Here is a 21,634-nt window from a genome sequence, read left to right as displayed (position 1 = left end):
CTATTCATCTTTCTGTATACAAGTCGTTTTCGTATCTTTGGTGGCAGCTGGTGACTTAGAAAGCTGGCGAAGAATCTGCTGAAGACAGTGGATGGATCAGTCTGCTGTAGTTCGTTGCATCAGCCCAGTGCCCAGACCGGCAGCTTCTAGTAAGCGGGTTGCCACCCTTGACGTGGAGGAAGCGCCCCGTCAGAAGCGCTGCAAGGAGATGGCAGAGGTTACAGAGCATATGTGTTATGTCTATCACACACACGGGAGTACTCTGTCACTCAGAGGTCACTGCCCATGTTACCCCATCAGATGAACCACGATGTTGGAGGCCTTGTTGAATGCTGATCCTCGCTCCCAGTTTGGTAGTCCGTCTACCCCAAACGAAACTTTAATTTCCAGCAGCTTGCACTCCAGGTTGGAACGGTGTTGGAAGGCCTCTGGAATACCCATCAGTGGTTGCTAGTACTGATGGCTGTCTTCTGTCATCCGTGGCTATGGATGAGTGGTCACCTCGTAATATAATTTAGAGTCCCCTGCTACGTTTTCTGTCTGTACACAAGGGCCAGTCTCAGGAAATAATGTGGGGATTTTGAGTTAGTGATTCACGAAGAAGTTTATACACATAATTTTTAAATATTTCGCGCAAGTAGTTCGTGTGCTGACTGTGATACTCAGCTGTTGGAAAAAAAAAAAACTACATCTCACGACGGGACGTTTTGCATAAAAATCGTGTGGTTGCCTATCCAATACACAGGAGCAGAGTAGCATGACCCGATAAACGCAGGTTGTCGTCCATTACTCCTCATACGTTGTTCCATGATACTGATTCGGTTTCCATTAACATATTAACAGAAAGTAATTTCACTTGTTTCCATTTTATTATTACCTCTGGCTGAGTAGTGTTCACACGTTTCAGCAGCACTTACAGCTACCAATGTCTTCTTCTGTTTCTTACAGGCTTTCTAATGCGCGAAGTTTCGCGATGAATTACGAGCTAGCCCTTTGCATCAGTGCTCAATTTTATTGCACCAGGCGATATTTGTTCATCTTTTCTTCCTTTAGTCTTTGGCTGTCCATACCCAAACAACATGATATCAGCCTCTAACCATATCTGGTGGATTTTCCTCTATCCGCCATTGGAGGTGGTCTCCGACGGTAGAATTGAAACATTCATAAAAAGTGCATTTCCATTTGCACGATTGTTTCTCAGGTGCAGGTCTGCTAATGATAGATTGCTGTGCATCACTATCTGCCAATTATGATTATTTCAATTAGAGATCTATATACCTATCACGTAAGAAAGAGATAGTATTGTGAAGCGATGTCCTGTGAGTGCAAGTATTGCAACTATTAGCGTCTTGTGTTTTCGAGACCTAGACGAGCGTAGAAAGCCGCTTAAAATCAGCACTCAGCCCACCTGGTGCACGAATGCAGCATCAAAATCGTTAAGGTAGCGCACAAATCATATCAGGTACTGTCTTACCTTCCGGGCTTGCTCTAAATCTACAAATATCGTAGTGGGTAAGGTCGGAAGTCGCTAGGGCTTTCCGCGGATGATGCTGTTGTGTACGGAGAAGTCGCAAAGCTAGAAAATTGTATCAGAATTGAGCAAGATTTGTGGGGGATCGACGCTTAGTCCAGGAATTGACAGTTGACCCTCAACGTAAAGAAATGTAACGTTTTAAGCATAAATAGGCAAAAGAACCATTATTGAATTTTTACACAATTGCAGAACCATCACTGGATGCGTATTATTGTATGATAGTGATTGGTTGTAATTAATATTTGCGTATCTGGAACTTGGACGTTTAATTATTCGGTATCAGACGCTTGACAATGGCTTTTTCGTAAACGTAATGTTATTCGTAGTTGACCGTGAAATAAGACTCAAATAATCGGACTTCGTATTTAAATCGTTTCCAAAGACTGCTGCGGTAGGTGCGGACTCAAATCTAAATCTCAATATTAGAATAATTTGCCAGCCATGTCAATACGTCGTACAGAGGTGACTGTCTACTAAACATAAAAAGTTTACACAGTTAGTTAAATCAGATATATTCAACGAATAAGCCTACAGTTAAATAATTCTACTTACTTTCATAAATATAAATTCTTTACAGATTCGAGTGCCTAGTAAGATTGCAACTCGCAGTGATCTTATATAACATTAAATATGGCGGTGTGCCAGTCAATAAAAAATACGTGCTTCCAGCACCACTTGTCCAAGACCTCTCTCTCCTTAATCAAACATAAGAGTATCGTAATTGTGTTTTTGTTTTATCAGCGACACAGCGCTGCAGTTCTGTGCCATAGGCTTTATTTATTTCTCACAGATTAATTATTTAATTAAGATTTCGCGTTTCCGAGGAAACTCACGCACGGCATGCAAATGTGCCTTTATAGGGATCGACGCTTAGTCCAGGAATTGACAGTTGACCCTCAACGTAAAGAAATGTAACGTTTTAAGCATAAATAGGCAAAAGAACCATTATTGAATTTTTACACAATTGCAGAACCATCACTGGATGCAGTCACGTCCATAAAATACCTGGTAGTGTGCACACACAGTGATTTGAGGTGGAAGTACCACATTATATTAATCGCAGGTAAGGCAGACACAGGGCTGAGAGTCATTGGAAGAAACTTTTGGAAATGTTGTCCATCCACAAAGGATGCAGATTTTAAAACTCCGATGAATACTTGAATATTGTTCGTCAGTCTGGGGACGGTATTGGAAGAGGAAATAGAGAAGATCCAAAGAAGAGCAACGCGTTTCGTTGCAGATTCATTTAACGTTGTATTCACTAAACCAAGTCTTGCACTCAACGTTCAAGGTAGCAGGAAGCGAACCCTCTAGCACAGAATAATCATTGCTGCATAAGGTAGCCGTCTTATACGCTAGTAACGTAGGCTATATGCTGGCAATTGCTTTCGTGAACTCTTCAACGGAAAATATCGTTAAAGAAGCTTGAACTGTTTCCATTGACGTAATCAGTCATATCTGAACCACAAAAATGTAAATTTTGAAAATTATTCGAGGACTGTGAGCCAAACGCTTCCATAAAGAAGTTCTGCTATATCGACGTAAAAGTGTGACCAGACTTCTGATGCTTGTAGCCACGTAAAACATTGCGGAAGCGAGCTTCGCCTTGTATTTTTTAAGTGGCATTTAGCCAGGATCGATTCTATGTGTTTATCTATATTTTTCCAGTAGCAAGGGTAAATGACAATGTGTTTGGTGTCAATTACGCCCCAGCGGCGTCGGTTTAGCATCTGATGTACTTTGGATTTAAGAAACTTGGGACTAACCACTCATGTCTTTCCTAATTTTGAGTGTGTCAGAACGACATCTTTGGTCACAGTGAGAACGTTGCTCATATGCCAGCAGAATTTAGTTTTAAATTGACTTATAACCTTTCAATTTAAAGGTCACTCAGCCTGAATCTACTGTTTATCCTTAGTTAAAACTGGATCATTTAACACAAACTTTTCAATTCAAAGGAAGATTTTCCATAGTGTCTTGGCAGAATTCATCTAACCAGAAACAGACATGTGCTGAAAACCAACATTTTAGTGCTGCCCTGGTGGCAGTCATGAAAGTACATTTGCGTCAGCGTCTTGAGCAGTGGACTTGAAAATTGTTCCTTAGTTATAATTTGGCAAATGTGGCGCCCATTGCTGCAATAGTATTTTTGACCCAATCGGAGAATCAATTTATGACCATAAATATGTTCATGCAACTACGAAAATAATTGCAAGAGCCTCCGTCTCATTGTCTCTGTTGTTCCTCTGAACGATCGTCAGTGTTTTCGCCACGAACGTACTGGGCCTTAAAAACGATGTTGTCGGTGAAACAAAACGCTCCCGAATGCGTTATCGCCTGCACCCACTCTAATTCCAAACATTTTATGTGGATCATACGTCGTGAAACATTTAGCATCTAACAACTTTGTTTCTGTTTATCGAATGCACACTGGCATTTACTGTTTCAATTCCATTTTACGAATTTGCTTAATAATTTGTGAAGTGATTCACATATCGAAGCAACGGTGGGACGAACTTCCTTAGAAATTAGTGTGTCCCAGTGCGGCCTGAAGCAGTGTGCAGACAATAAATGTCCCAAGTATTGTATTTTGGACTGGAAGAATATGCCCTTGTCTTTGTTACACTTCAAATTTTCCGCTGGCAGAATTTTGGGAACAGATTCCAAATTACGTAACAGTTCCGCCGAAGTTTTTCCTGAGACAATGATGTCATCCAGACAGTTCACAACTTGCAGAGCTTTGCGAATTAATTGTTCTAAATATCGATGGAACCAACTCGGCACACCGGTTATTCCAAATGATGATCTTTTGTATCGGTATAGACCAATTACAGTAATTACAGCCACGGATCTGTTCATTTTTCCGTCCGCAGGGGACTTGAGATCAAGTTTTGCAAAGTACGTATCGTCAGGTAATTAAGGTGTTAGTTCTTATCGTTTCGGAATTGGATACGGCTCAATGAAAGATTGTGCATTGACTGTCGATTTGAAGTCACCTAAGATCCGAAATGAGCCTTCAAGTTTTTGTGTGGTCACCTGTTGACAACTGATAATGGATTCTATGACGCTTGGTAGCCTGGAGGATATCAAGTTCCTGTTTGACTTTATACTTTAAACCAAACGGAATGATATATGCTCCAGAAAAATTTGACACACTGTTCGCCTTCAGAGCGATGGATGTCTGGCGTTGTTTAAAGCTACTCGTTGCTCCTGAAAAGTATCACATTTTTGCAAGAGTTTTTGTAAATTTTCCTTTGGAACGTAAGATTCTGAATCACCCCTTCATGAATTGTGAAGTCTAGTGTGTTGAACAGATCAAGGCCCAGAAAGATTGTGGCTTTTTGTGGAATGACAACTATGAATCTTACTTGTCTGGTAAGTAACTTGTAAATTGACCTTTATCCGAAAACTGTTCGTCGCTGTACCTAATTATCAAAATCTGAAATTCTGTTTATCTTGACGATCATAATTTTTTATACGAATGTAAGTTGATTATAGAAAATGATGAGCCTGTATCAATTGCTTTTTTGGTTTGTTCACCTTCCTTGAGAATATCTCTTGAAGTTTCATTCTGAATAGCTTTTTCATGTCTGAGTGTCTTATTACAATGACTGATCAGCTTCGTGCTTCGTCTTGTGCCCTGTCTTGTTGAAATAACTGGAGTGTGAGTCTAGAAAGAAATAATTTTCTCGCTAGTGGCTGCCTCTATAGCATGTAAAAGATTTAAATTTTGCGTTAGGAAAACTGTTTCGCAATCTTTGAACGACCTTGATTTCTGCATACGGCCACACTAGTTGCCACGCCGTGGTGGCTGTTGACGAGTGGTAAATATGTCGGCATCATCGCACTGTACCGCGTCAGCCGATGCCTGCCTCTGTTCACGTGCCCAAATTAATGGCAGACTTGGGAAGGCTGGTTCGTTATGCTAAGCAACCATTTATTTTATGTACAGTGCGGCGGGTGTTTGATTAGCACATATTGAATTGTAAAACCTGTCAAATGCTTCTTACGGGTGTAATTTTTGCACTGAAACTTATATTCTTCAGATAAGCTCTGTAATTGCGCTGTCTACTCTTTATAACCTCGATTCGGTTTCTTAAAACATTGCGACCAATTTGAAATTGCTTTTTAATGGATCATTGCTTATTCCGCGTTAAAAATTTACTATTTCGCTAAAGATGCACAGTTATGAAGATTGTGAGTAGTACTGTGTTAGTCTTTTTTCAAATCGAGGAAATGTTGTGACCGAAACCGATAGTAATAACAAAGAAATATTGATACTGCCTTGTGTCATCCATTTTCCTAAATTATATGATCGCTATTGAAAGTCGCTTGAAAAAAAAGATTAAAATCTTCATGACATTTGGAACAACACTTTGTGGTGAAGAAGGTGGCACGGAGAGGCAGCTGCAGTGGGCGACATGAAACAAGCCAGAAGACTGAAAAAAATAACAACCACATGCGAGTGGGAGTCGCACTCTGAGGATTCAGTACAGACTTATTTCTACATATATCCATCTCAGGAATCGAGAATCTTAAAGATTTTTGCCTGTTATCGATACTGACAGTGACATGATATCGGTCACGGGAACTCCAAAACTTTCGAGAGTGCTTTAATTTTATGTTTGAAGTCGGACAGTAAATGACAAGAGATATTTTGTGAGATATTATTACAAATTAACAATATATTTTTTCAGTTACTTATACTGTAAAATCCTGCTTCATTCCAATTTTCTAGATTCTACCTTATAATTTTAATGAGTTTTTTACACCACCAAGGGACTATACAGCCTTAGTATGTGACGTGAATTTCAACTTGGTATGTCTACCCGTTCCTGAGAAGATCGCATCTTAACAGGGGGACGGACAGACAAACAGTTGCGTAACAAATAACGAAATAAATACTTTTTTCATGCGATATCACTACGGATTAACATTTTTCGGATTTTTCCTTTACTTTTACCTTTAAACATTGCTTATGGCAAAATGTCATGATTCTAAGTCAATGGGAAGCACCGTACATATTTTGATGAGTGAATTTGCGAGTATCAACATATGTGAAATAAATGCCGTATTTTTTGGTTGTATTGACATAGGAGCTTATATTTATTTCACTGGCAAGCGGCCTTAGACCATAGCTGATACGTTTATCCGTTCCTGAAAAAAAGAATTTTAACTTTCGGACATACAGACAAGAAAGTGATGCTATCAGGGTTCCATTCTTATCGACAGGGGTACAGAACCGTAAGAAAGAAACGAAACGTATATCTTAGGACAAAACCATTCATCAACAAAATTATTTATAAAGGAAATATGTTAGACATACTCGGCTATTATTGTGCAAACCAGTGGTTACGTATCTAGAAGATCATACAAAAACTGCAGTAACTTCTCACTTCTAAATACTGATACAATGCTTGAGATACGATTTTCATACGTCTTTCTCTTATCAGGTGAAATGAATTTTGTTGCAGTACTCTCATCATTACCATCAATGTCATCACCATCATCACCACCACCACCACCACCACCACCACCACCACCACCACCAACAGTGTGCGTTCTTGGTCCATCAGCTACCCTATTTGCATACCTACATGTTCCGCCCACCTCAGTTAAAATTTCATTGCAATCTAATTATATCCACCACTCCTGTTTGTTCCCTGGTTCATGGATTTGTGTGCCTCATTCTTCTAGCAATTAACAATAATCACTTCCACACTGTTCGCTTCATTTTTACTTACTGCCATAAACAAACATACGGAATACTTAACATTTGTAAAATTTTGCGCTTCGTGCGCAATGGAAACATAAATTTTGAAAGCTTAATGTGGTTAACCAAAAGTAGTGAAGGTAGTTTTCTTTTGGGCTACGAGTGAAATACTTTGAGTCGAGGATGTTCAAATCTGATATAATTACACTCTGAAAACCGGTATGTTTCATAGTTTTACTATAAAAGATTTCAAACCTGTTTTCAGACTTTCTCTATTAAGTTTCTTCGTCCGTAATCACTATATATATTATTTGTAAATGGTGTTTTTCTTGTCAGTACACCGTATCTCCCGTATGACTTAATTAAAATTAACGACTGATACATCATTTTCAAGACTTCGTCCAGCAATAATGACGAAAAATAGACAAATAGTTTAAAGGTATTATTTTAAATAAAAAAATGTTACTTATAAATATTTTTATAGAAACAACGTAGAATGTGCCATCTGTTGACAATCTGTTTAACTAACATGCACGACAGCTGTTGTAGTTGCTTAGATTTCTTAAGAATGGTAGTCTATCACGCGATTTCGGTCATACAAGTCGATATAAAAGATTTAGAAGGTACAATCTACTGCCAGTCTGATTTTACTATTATGCACAACAGCGTTTGAAGTTGTTTACTATCTTTAAGCAAACGTTATGTAATACGCTAATAAACTGTTTACTTTTATAACTCAATTTAACTGTTGTTTGCTTAACTTTTACATGACAGCATTTGAAACGTGACGTAACACTTCTCCTAACTCAATACCATTAACCTGCATTACCAGTACAGGTAAGTATAGGCAAAAAGATTATTTCTTATTATATAAGACAATATTACAGAAAGAAAGATGAAATGTACGAGATGATACTGCAAGGAAAAGTTGATAGAGCACTGAATGACCTAACTGGAAACAAATGAATAATTACAAAAGAACCAAAAACTGTCCGTCTGCTCTCGTGTATTTCTGGTTTTCACGATGGCGCCAGGTACAATTTGCAGACTGAGAGGGAGACCTTCAACCAGAGGGCGTTCCACACCATTTAAATTTTTTTTTCTTATCTCGGAAGGCAAAGGCTTATCTCAGTTCTGGTTTTATCAAACTTTAAGAAATAAACAACGTTTAATTGTATCCAGCAGAATTCGTAAAATCCGTCCAGTTTACTTACTTATCCGTTGATTTTAAAGCAAAATGCTATTATTACATTAATTAGAAAGCTTAACGGAAATCAGGGCTTCATTAATGTTGCAGGCTTAGTGGTAAGTCACTTAGGCGAGTACATCACCACTCCATAGTTCATTAAATCTTCAAAACTGTGTTCGTACATGATAATAATTTTACACTTTCTGATACAATCATATCGTTCCAAATGATAAAACAATTCACACTAAAAATAGCGTTCTCTATCACTATTAATAAAGCACAAGGTCAGACGCTTCATAGGGCATGATTACATTTACTCGATCAGTTTCTTCGCACTGGACAGTTATACGTGGCTTTCTCACGAGTTCGCCCATTCAGTGATATTTAGGTTTGTGCTAAGGACACTTACAACCAAAAAGGAAACAATGATCACATTATTACCGCTAACACTGTTTTCAAACAAATTTCGTAAAATAGAGAAGTTTCAAAAATAAAATTAATCTAAGACAATATTTGCTTTTCATGTTTTAATTAACCATATTGTAGGTAATGATATGGATTTTTTATACAGTGGGACTAATATTTATTACCGTTATTCAAAATATAATATATTTTATTAATAAATATTTGCATTTACTTATTTTTCCATTTCTGCATACTTATCGATGACTGATCAGAATCGAGTGCGAATTATTCGCCCAGGACTACTAGTCAAAGTTTATTTTTGCTCTTGAGCGAATAGAATATCCTAAGCAAAAAGAATTAAGAATGTTCCATTATCACCAGTTTCTGCTTCTTTTCCTAGATTTAGGGTTCTGTAAACGGGTCTCAGGGTTGTGATACGAAATTTCGTAGCCTCACGTTTCATTCCATTCTGTTTAATTATAAGTGACGCTGAAACGATAATGTATATATTCTTCAGCAGAGTAGCATGCGGTGGAGTTTCAAGAGCTGGTCTAACTGAATGAGTAGAACTTCATATGGATAGAAGTATTTAATTTGGTCTTCTTGATTTTATCTGTTTGTCTCATGTAATATTGACTAGTAATGCTATACTTAGAATTCCCTCGCTCAAATTCTATATGGAATTATCTTACCAGATGTTTGTTGTAGTTGCAATTCATCTATCCAGTTGACATATCTAGTACTGTATTTAAAGATAGAGGGCCATAATTATTCATTGAAGCATGTAAGATGAAAAAGTTATGCCCTTTACCTTGTTCGGTTATTTAGAGAAAACGTAAGTGGATTTTCTCGTTACGTTTTAAATTGCCTCTTAGCTGTCGCATTTTTCGTTGTTTAAAATCTATAATTTGTAACAGCTCACACTAAACCTTAAGAACACGCCAAAACCGATTTTCAGTTCCGTTGTACTCGAACTGAACTAATCGTTGATCAGTGTTATAGATGGCAAGAAACAATCTGAGAACGGAATTATATCTCTGCATGTGCAACGTAATACAGGAAGAAGTAAGAGGACTTCTTGCATTAGTTAAATTAATTTCATTTTGCAATGCGAATAACATTAAAAGTCATATCAACTATTAACAAAGGAACCGTCTGAAAAGCACTTGCAGAGGTGTGAAAGGAATAGTCATTAAGGATTTTTTTTATATTTATACCTCGCAACGAAGTGCCTTCTGACAACTGATAAGGGATCAGGCTGAAAACGATTGACAGTCTGTATTTTTCATGCGTTCGCAGATATACACAAATATTGTGGAGTGGACTTAGTTTAATGGTTACTGTTTACGTAATTGAGGCGTGTAATAAACGTGACAAATAATATGGTGTTTATTTCATTCGGGATAGTGAAGCACTCACAGTAATTAAATGTACACAACATTTGATTAATGCGACATTCTAGTAGTATATCAATAAAAACATCCACAAAGAGTGTTGTACACGTATTCACAGCACTATTACTGACCTTTACATCGATGTTCAGCTGTATGCACAGATGCAGCGACTAAATAATCACTCACTCTCAAGGAATGGCAACATTAGTTATGTTTTTAGCCGGCGAAAATATAGTGAATTAATTCAAAATGGCCAAACAAGAATGGTTAGAGGACAAATGCAAGGCAGTTAAAGCATGGAAGAAGATTTTTGAAAAAAAAAAAAGAAACTGCTGTATGAATGTCAAGAGTTCAGATGGCAAGCGAGTACTAAGCAAATAACAGAAGCCTGAATAGTAGAAGGAATAAACAAAGGCTCTATATGTTAGACAATATTACACAAAGAAAGATGAAATGTACGAGATGATGCTGCAAGGAGAAATTGATAGAGCACTGAATGACCTAACTGGAAACAAGATCCCTGGGGTATATGACATTCCATCAGAAATATTGCGATCGTCGGAAAAGCCAGTCTGATTTATCTTAGAATATAGTCTGAAGAATGGCAGGCCTGAATTTATAGCATTTGTAGACGTAGAGAAAGCTTTTGACTATGTGGACTAGATTACACGCGTTGAGTTTTTTGAAGGTAGCGAAATGTTATTTCCGTCTTGTATAGAAATGAGACTGTTGTTGTAGCAGTTGAAAGACATGGAAGAGAAGTACTGGTTGAGAAGGTAGTGAGACAGGTTTGTAGTTCTGAACTTCACTGTCTGCCGCTGACAGAAACGGCGAAAAACTTACAAGAGCAACTGAGTGGAATGGATAGTGTCATAAAAATAGATTGTAATTTGAGTGCAAACGAAAGTAAAGCGATGGAATGTAGTCTAACTAAACCAGGCTATGTTGAGGGCAGTAGGCTAGAAAACGATATTAAAAATGTAGTAGATTAATATTCGTATTTAGGTATTAAAAACCATGCACGAAATAGAGAGGATATAGCAAGAAGAGAATGTCTGAAGAAATAGACAAGAAAGGAAGTTTCCGAAAATTGGTACTACAACGCTGCTTGGACCATAAGACAGTTGTCAAAAATTCGTTTGGTACAATTACAATGAACAAATGAAAATACAAACTGATTATCAAAAGGAAATACATGGAAAATTCAATGAACCTGAAAAATATGCTTGAAGTGGTTTCCATGCTTTTCTCGTCAAACATTGCATCTTTTCAACACTGATTTATAAATTTTGTCGCAAAACTTCTGGGACTGAAGGTTTCTAAATTCTGATTGGATCCGCTGCTTCAAATGCTCAACATCACGATTCTTGGCGAAATAAACGTAATTTTTTAAAGTATCCCAGACTGAAAAATCCATTGGTGTGACATCTAAGGATAGTGGAGGACATTCAATAGTACCCCGTCTGTCATCCATTCATCAGAATTTTCATTTAGAAAGTCTCTCACAGTAACTCAATAATGTGGTTAAGTAATTTGTTAGCTGGTCGCGGCCTATATATGCTAAGGCCTTCGACAGTGCAGGAAGAATGAAAACAGGTTGGTAATCATAGGGTTTTGCGGCAACGTCCTCTTTATGTAGTGGCCTAACTAGTCCGTGTTTCCTGGCCTCAGGGGAAATATTTCGTGTTAAGGAGTGGTTGAAGGTACCTGTTATAGTGGGGCACAAACGTGGGTCAATAATAAGCTTCATCATTTTGACCGTAATGCCACCGTGTCCGATAGACGCTCATCTGACCTGCATGATAGTTTTTTTTGGCAGTATTGTAAGTAACGTTCTTTAGATAGACGTTTTCGTGGCTGCAGCCGTTTATCCCTATGTAGTCATCAGTGAGTCCGCGTTTCATTTGTGGTTGAAATGCGGTTGTGAGAAAATATGAAGTATTGGTTCAATTCTTCGGCTGGGACTGTTGGATCAGCTGCACCTTTCACTTTGCCTATACCAAGACCACATAGGTTTTTTCATAGACACTTGATCGATTTCCGTGGTCGGTTAATGTATGGACATGTGAAAGTTTCAACTTGACTGACTCTGTTCCGCATCTGTGGATAAACAATATGAGTTTCAGGCGTGGGGTGCAGTTTGTATTCCCGATATGCAGCGTCTCTGAGATTCATGAGCCACTTTAGTTCTTCAGTTACCCAAGGTGCAAGTTTCCATCTTACTTTTCCGGACTTCAAGGCAGCATAGTTGTCATATAGTTCAATACGTATGTTAACAGATCCAAACGTTTTTCGTTTATGTCCGAAAACAGAGTAGAAGACGTCCCCAAAACTATTACTTGCACCCCAGTTGCAAGTTCAGATAAATTAATGCGTCTTAATTTGTGTTATCTAGTCAGTTGTTGTGGCTTCTTTTTGGTACATTCTAACATGGAAGTCATGAAAACTAGGTCATGGGCAGACATACCAGGTGCACATACTGAAGAGGTACTAATTACTCTGTTTGGAGATTTCGTTGTTAATAGAACTATGAGAGTGTGACAACTGTTCGTATGATGTGCAACAGAAAGATGAAACTGTGATATGTTTGAAGAAGAAAGCATCTGCTGAAATTTGAACCTGAAAAGAAAATTTATATTACTGTCATGATCTGTTAAGTATATGTCGATTCGAGGTTCGAAAGGGAAGTTTCAGAGCAGGCGAACTCACCTACTTTAGGATAGGTGGTTTGTAGAGGGCGCTTGTCAAGATCTTTCTGTTGAGATTTGACCTCTGTGAACACATATTCCAAATGTTTATCCTCATTATTGTTGTTTGTGTGTAACACAGAGTGACACATTTTTATGCGCGTTGCAGAGTTCGGTACGATTAGGTGCAAAGCTCAAGAGAATTCCGCGGCTGGAAATCAGCCACTCTGTGGCAGCATTGATGAGGTAACAGTGTACAGTGCAGGATGTTTGCAAGGGTGTGGGTACTCGGAAATGAAAGTGCAAATATCTACAGGGAGGAGGGAGGTTTTGTGGCAAGGACAGGGGGCTTTACAGCGGTCATTAAACAGGCGACTGTTGAGAGGAAGAGAAACTCGCTAAACGGAGCTAGAATGATCAGTACACAACGTTATTGAAAGCAAGATAAACGGAAAAGAAACAGTGTGTACCATAAATGGTGCTACTGATGAGTAACAACAATAGTATGATAAAAAATTGCTAAAACGAAAATAGAAGTAAGACTAAGTTGGTTCAGGAATGGACAAAGTAAATAAGAAACCATAAAAAACAGGAATTAGTAATAAAGTAAAACTAAACAGTTACCACATTAGTTAACTTAAGGTTGACTGTTATCTACAATAAAAATATAAAGAAACCAGTGGCAGAAAGAGCTGACATATTCTTAGCTCCTAAATCACCGGCTTTAGAGTTCATTTGCATTGCAAATCGATCTTTTCCCATTTTCGGTCTTCACCAATATCCTGCTGTCATTTGTCCATACAGTTTGTTACCAAAATCTCAAAACATAGATGTTCAAAATGCTTAATCTTTCAGAGATGAGATCCTCTAGTATTACCGGACATGATTTCATGAGTTTCTTCTTTGCTCTGAAGATTTTAGATCTTTTCCTGCAAGACACTATCTTCACTATTATTGGTCTAAGTTTTGTAGATCCTGGCGTCTTACATCCCACTCCATGTCTTCGGTCAATGTCATTCGGGGCCACCTGCAGGCCAACTTCTCGCGGACAAGACTCGTCACTAATTCAGTTGTACTCTTTGTACTCTGCCTGGTATCCTCTGGAATCACGAAAACTCTGAGATTATTTGTAGATCCTGGCGTTCTACGCCCCACTCTATGGCTTCTGTCAATGTCATTCACTATCACCTGTAGGCCTAGTTTCACGCAGACAACATTCGTCTCTAGTTTGTCTACTATTCTCTCTGCTTTTCTCTGGAATCCTGAAAAGTCTGACATTATTATTTCTCTGATACTGTTTAAGTTTGTCATATTTATCGACCAATTTCTGTTCCAGCAGTAGTGCCCCATCCTGTTCACTTTTGAGTATATTCGTCTACGCCTGTGTACGTGAGCAAAGTCTTGTTCCATGTTTATGGAAAAGCGTACATAAACACTAACTTATGCTGGTGGTGCCATTGGTGACAGCAGGGTATTGACGAAAGGCTCGTAAACTAGGCTCCCCCAGTGTTTCAGAAGATGAATTCCACTGGTGTCATGTCTGGACACCAATCTGGTCAGGAAACAGGACTACCGAGACCGACTCACAGCTGTCCAAACTCGACATCTTCGGTTTCTATCATCGAATGTAATATTCGTTGGCACACCGTTATACTGAACTACGTAATCTGACGAATTCTGAACAGCACATCTTGTAGGAAGTCAGAGGACAATTTATGGAGGCCAATAACCTAATTGTTAATAATAGCACCCCACAAATCATTAGGGCAGATTTGTTGATAGAAGTGACACACAAATATCTGTGGCTTTTTGTCATCACGTACGTCGATATCCCTAATAATGAATATGCCCTGTATTGTACACTTGGCTCCATTTGTAAACAACAGAAAAGCAAGAAAAGTACTCGATTTCTGCACATGGCTGTAGGAAACAATTTGCAAACTGCACTGAACAAAGGAGTTCCACTAGCTCCAATGACTCCACCTTCTTTGAATGATAAGAGAGCAGCTGCATTAATTCGGAAAACTTGATTACCTAGAGTGCAGAGGTGCCGATGACTGGTGGCATGGTTGACACTAGGCGCATGTAACATATTCCCTCCCAGATTTGGTATTCTGGCGTATCTCACACAGTCAGTATCTTCTTATTGTCATGGAAGAATCTAATTTCTCATTGGTGCGTATGCAGAGATACAGAAATACTGAGATGTGGTTGCCATCGCTACGGTAACAGCTCCCAGTAGCTTCGTTGTATCACTCTGGCAGTGCCTTCAGTGAAGCCATAGACGAGAAGCATTATCACGGGATGCTTCATCAGTAAACCAATCCATACTGCTGTGTATCAAAGTTCATGTACGAGTAACACTGATGGAAAAAGAGGCCCAATGCATTATGTGGTACTAATGAATGAAAGCTGGAGGCTGAGGAGTGAAGTGGGCAACACTGCTGTCAACAGCAAGTGATGTGTCGCGCGACCGTTTTACAAACTTTTAGGTAAATGATGCAAAGCCCAAAAGAGAGAGTCAAATCAAATGGGATTAAATTAATATTCACTGCAAAAAGAAATTTTTGTCAGCACCATTGACGACCAGTACTTAACTTCTTATATCGCAACTCCTCTATGTTCAACTGCAAATACACCTAAATGAGAATTCACTATGAAAGCAGTTTGCACTTGGCCGTGGACTAGGGGATGAGCAGTAGGGGCAATAAGACCCGCAGGAAACATGCCACCATTAATACTGGTGGAAGTGCCGCCCACGCATGAGCCAATGATCATGTCAGACTGTTGGGTGGGACAGTGAAGGAAAGCCGCATTGGCGCCGGCCGACTACATTCACAGTACAGATTGTATCTCGTGGACGTGGATGGACAACAGAGTCTTTTTAGCTATCTGTGTGTGGTCGGGGGATGCTTGCAGATTTTGGCAGAGTCCCAGAACAACGGCTATTATGGAAAGAACTGCAGGCAGACGAAATTCATTGAAAAACACGGGCTGTTAAGATAACATCTTACAAAGCGGATTGAGAAGAGAAAATTTAGGGCTCCTTTGAACACCGTGTGACAGTGAATCTGCTCTCGTATCCTACCACGACCTAGTGTTTAAAGAAATGTAAAAATGGTAGCATTTTAGCATAAATAATTTAGAGGTGGGAGTGGGTATTACGGCTGTGGTTCCAGAGATCCAACCTTATTCGCCAGTAAATGAACGTAGACATACAGAGGGAATGAGGAGGGCACTTTTTTGGAGCGCCAAGTCTAACGAATTTTGTAACTGGTTAACAACCTGAAATGCAAGTATAGGAGGGAGACCAGGGTCTTTATAAGGCAACATCTTACTGATTGGCATTCACAATATTTATTATTCAGCCAATTAAAATCACGCGACATCAGAAAACTGCAGAGAGTAGTCCTCCTTATCAGAAGTAAACTGCAAGAAGGTACTTTGTACTTCGGTGTGTTGTTGGGCGGATTTTTCGTGTAGGCGACTACTGCAGGCTCATTTTTGGACGAGAGGCTCCCATCCGGTTGAGTTCAACTTAGCTGCACATGGAGTGGAGTTGGTACAGAGCCAATGACTGATTTTTCGTCCACTTCAGCAGCCACTTGCTGTTATGAATATAGTGAAATCCAGCTGCAACAGCGAGGCGAACTGTAAGGAAAGTTGAATCATTTTTAATTATATTCAGTAGTTTCAATCTTTATTCTGAAGACTTCTTTGCAATCGGATATTCAACGTGCTTGCAGCCCTGGCAATGTATGCATGCGTACTTCCTTCTGTAGTATTTTCTATCTCTATACATTAATCTTCGGAAAACAAGGTACGTCTTCCACAAATGTAAATTTTTTATCCAAATACGTGTCTATCTGAATCACATTCCCGATGCCTTGTCCAGATTTGACAAAATAGTAGCTTGTTTGTCTAAATTGTCGTTGAAACATTTCTTCTGATTTTACATGTAATAAACTAGTTGAGATCCTTGTCTAATTTCGAAGTCAGATGAATTTTTTATCGGTTTTTTGATGGCTCACCATTTGATTGTGTCGGATATGCAGGGCCATATTGAAATATTCAGTTAAATATTCTACCGAAACAACCACCACACACACAAACACGCACACACACACACACACACACACACACACACACACACACACAAGTGCATAAACGAACAGACCAGAGATGCTTTAACAATTACACTCATAAGTTTCGATCTTTGGCAAAAACATTTGACAGTCGGCAACAGAAACCAAAACATTGCATTAAAACAAGCGTTCAGTGCATAGTGCTGTGGAATGTGTAAAAAACCGCAAATTGGCGTTCATAAGAAGAAGAACAACACCAAAAATGCAACAGGAGCGTAATATGTAAGAAATTGTCCACGCAACCTGTAAGTACAGTTCAAAACATTACTACTTAATAGGAAATAGCAACCACCAGAACTGTTTATAACCTATAGGCACAGTGACAAAAATGTAAATAAAATAGCTAACATATGTACATATTCCAGGCCACTGATGATGCCTTGCAGAAAATAAAGGCACTAAAATTGTATTTTATTCAGTTGCTGTTAGACGGTCCATAAGTAAAAATTATCAATATACCGTAATAAAACCACCAAAGTCGCTCACACACACCAGCAACTTACAAATGGAAACCAGGAAAACCGATCATACAGGCGACATTTGCATTATTCTGCAGACGTTTTCGGTGCAATACAAATACAAACGTAAATGAAGGTATGAAGAGGTCATACTTATCACTGCAAGGTTAAATAGTGGCATTAACTTTGTCATTACCATTTTTTTTAGATTAGTGCTCCACTACTTCCGTATACTTCAATAATGATCTCAAGAGACCACTCATTGCAGTGGCTCTTAGTGGTTTCATTATGTCGTTTTTTGTTTTTTTAATTGATCTTCTTTTTATATATACAGAATAGCATCATGCGCATCTATAAGCTATATTTTAACACCTTTGGTGAAAAACTTCCACCACCTAATGAATACGAATTTTCCTTTTCCACTTCACTGGACTGATGGCCAGTTGCCAGTTGACACTGCAGTACTTTGAGTACATCGTCAATTGACTGAGCTGTTGGACTGTTGTATATTTCATAGTTATATTTATAGCTCTGGCACGTTTTAATTCTTTCTCGATTCTCGGTTTGCATTTCGTAAATAGGTGATTCATTTTTGTTTGTATCACAGATCTGAAGATGAATTTTGTGAAACACGACACGCATATGGAATAAAAACTATTGAGATAAAGATCTGTGTATATTGAGTGCCAATCTACAGGCCTGTAGGGAGTTTCTTTCGTATGGTATGTTCAGTATTGACTATTTGAGCTCGTGGGAGGGAATTTTGCATGAAAGTTATGTCATTGTGCAATAAATCAAATAACTGTTTAACTCTCCATTTCGAAAGGGCGAGTTGAGATCTACATATGGAATTCCTATTAGTCACGAGATATTATTCTTTAGGAGTAACTGGCTTGACATTCTATTTTCGGTACAGATGACGTTTGGAATATCTTAAGTGCGACAATTTCGCACGCACTGAGCAATCTGATTTCGAGAATTTAATTACAAACAGGTGCTACGTAATTACTACAATTCGTAGTTATCTCGCTAAGAAGGCCGCAGTGGCGGCTAGCAGATATCGCTCAAGCAGGCTATTTCTAGTCGAACAATAAGACTGACCCGCGCTTCCACTGTAATACTTGACAATAACATACGAATGGCATTATTGATACAACATAAAAGAACATGACGCAATGTGTAAACGAAAATGAGCACTATTCTCACTTAAAGAAACTTACATTAATACTTGGAACTTAACAGCTCGTTCCTAGGAGGAGCGAAGATGAAGAAGGGAAAGACAGGTGAAGTATACGAGACAAAATATCGATATTGATTTACAAAGAAAACTTAGTTACTAAACTGATTACTCCAAACTTTCAGCATTTTTACCTTGTGCTTCATATGTATTAAGTCCTTTCTTCGTCACAAATAACGCACCCCATAGGCAGACTAATATATTTGCACTTAGAAAAGCTAAATAACTTTACTAAAAATAAAAATGAGGAAAATACTAGCATGTCATTCTTACAGATACAACATCTCTCAACTCACACACTGAGCGAGGAGCGCAGTAATTACCACACTGTATTCACGGTCAGGAGGACGATGGTTCAAACCCGTATCTGGCCATCTTGATTTCGGTTCTCCATGATTTCCCTAAATTACTTAAGGCAAATGCCTCGACGGTTCCTTCGAAAGGGCACGGCAACTTTCCTTCGCCATCCTTCCCTAGTTCGAGTTTGTGTTCCGTCTCTAATGACCTCGAGAGTTTTGTTTAAAATACAGCGGTAAATCCAACTTGGATATTCACATAGACTGCCAGACACAGTAGCGGAAATGGGTGAGACAGGAGCTACGACTTATGTAGCGAGACGACAATGGTGGCTGCTGCTTCCTTCCCAGCTTTCACGGCCGCGCGGCGTATTGGCGGTAGTTATTAAGGCGGAACAGCGGCGTGGGAGATGCGCCCGTAAGCGGGGTCTCCAGAGAATGTTAGAGAAAGCAACCCAGCTGTCACCAGCTGTGCCTAATGTCACCGTATGTCGCATGAATTGCTTCACCGACAGAGTTCGCTGTTCATGTACCTGTTTCAACAAATGTGGAAGAAAGCATCGTTGGACTACATATGTGTAGACGAATATACTTAGCAGCGAACAATTCAGCACTTCGATAGGACACCTCTATTTCGTTGTTGTTGTAGTCTTCAGTCGGAGGACTGATTTGATGACACGCTCCACACTAGTCCGAGCCGTGTAAACCTATTCGTGTCTGTGTAGCTTCTTGCAACCTACATGCATGTGAACTGTACTCAAGACGTAGTCTCCTGCTACAATTGTTCCCCCACATTTCAGTCCAGAAGCAATTTGGCCAATTACTGATACTTCACGATGTCAGGATGTTTCCTGTAAATTCATACTTTCTTTTATTCAAGTTCGGCCATCAATTCCTTTTCCCACAGAATACTATTCAGTACCTATTTATTAACAACTGGACCAAACCATCTATCTTCAGCAGTACTTTGTAGCTCAACATTTCGAAAGCTTCTATCCTCTTTTTAGCTGAATTATCTGTTTCGCACTTTTCACTCCCGTACAAGACTACGTCCCAGAAAAGACCCTCATAAATTTAAATTCGTTACACATAGCATACATATATCCTAGGTTCAGTATTACCTCCAGTAGTTTTACATCTTTTCAGAATCCAAGTACCTTCGCTGTTCTAATGGTTCAAATGGCTCTGAGCACTATGGGACTTAACTTCTGAGGTCATCAGTCCCCTAGAACCTAGAGCTACTTAAACCTAACTAACCTAAGGACATCACACACATCCATGCCCGAGGCAGGATTCGAACCTGCGACCGTAGCGGTCACGCGGTTCCAGACTGACGTGCCTAGAATCGCACGGCCACACCATCTTCGCTGTCTGTATGTTTAGTGAACAGAACTGGTGAAAGACAACAACCTGTCTTACTCCTACTTTTTCTAACCAGTCAGTCACACCACGTCTTATCTTTATGGTAACTTGCTGTCTTGTACACAGCTGTTTAGTTAATATCTGGCCTCCCAGTTCATCTTCTTCAATTTTACAGTGTCCAACATGTTGTCCTACTTCATTCGGTCAATGACCTTTCTAGATGTGTGAAGCACAAACTCATTCAATTTCCTCCTTCTACAGTTCTTTCACCAAGAACTCTAATTAGTCCAGTAGCAACTGTTGTGTCTTTCCCTTTTGTAAAACCAAAGGTCTCTTTACCTACGTACTCTTCCATTATACAGGGTGTCCCAGGAGGAATGGTCAGTATACAGGAATATGACAGGAACGATCATTCGAAGCAAAATAATCTAGTAAACCAGGGGTATAAGATATATACCTTAAGAACTATGAGGACTTCTTCACCTTCGACACTGTGAAACACATCTCTTCTACTGAACAAGTGCTCATAGTTCTTAAGGTTTGCGTTGTAGAACCCATGTTTATTAAATATTTTTTTCTTGTTTTTCTCGGTACTGCCGCCTCCCAGAATATGGATGAAAAGAGCTTCAAGCAGAAGGGATTTGTTCTACGGCATCGAAGACGGAGAAGTGCTCTAGTTCTTAAGGCATGTATTTTAGAGCTCATGTTTACTGAACTGTTTTGCTTCGAATGATCTTTCCTGTCATATCCGTGGATACTGAGGATTCCTTCTGGGACACACAGTATGTACCAACGTCTGCGTAACTAGGCTGAGACAACCGAAGCATTGCCCTGGGGCACGCGAGGATGAGGTATCCCGATAGAAGTAAATGGAAATAAATAAAGAAAAATTAAATTGGAAAAAGTAGTAAAATCAGCCAATTAAATGAATTATTTCCCTGTACTAAAAAGTCAAATTTAATTTAGAAAACTATTCTAACATAAAGGTATTGGAGTCGTTTAGTGAACCTTAGCCAGCAAACTAAGCTGTGTTCAGCGCATTTACATACTCAGTGAAAGCAGACGTAATATGCGGAGTTAAAAATCACAGAAATGTTTCTTGTAACTGAATCTGAAATGATATAAATTTATTGATGCGTTCAGTGAAGATTATCTTTACACACAATATCGAAAAATTAGGTTGGTAGTGACCAAAGACAAGCGATTATCAGACT

This window comes from Schistocerca serialis, chromosome 1 (genome assembly GCF_023864345.2).
Source record: "Schistocerca serialis cubense isolate TAMUIC-IGC-003099 chromosome 1, iqSchSeri2.2, whole genome shotgun sequence".
Lineage (NCBI taxonomy): Eukaryota > Metazoa > Arthropoda > Insecta > Orthoptera > Acrididae > Schistocerca > Schistocerca serialis.
The sequence above is the reverse complement of the archived record's forward strand: the minus strand, read 5'-3'. Positions refer to the sequence as shown.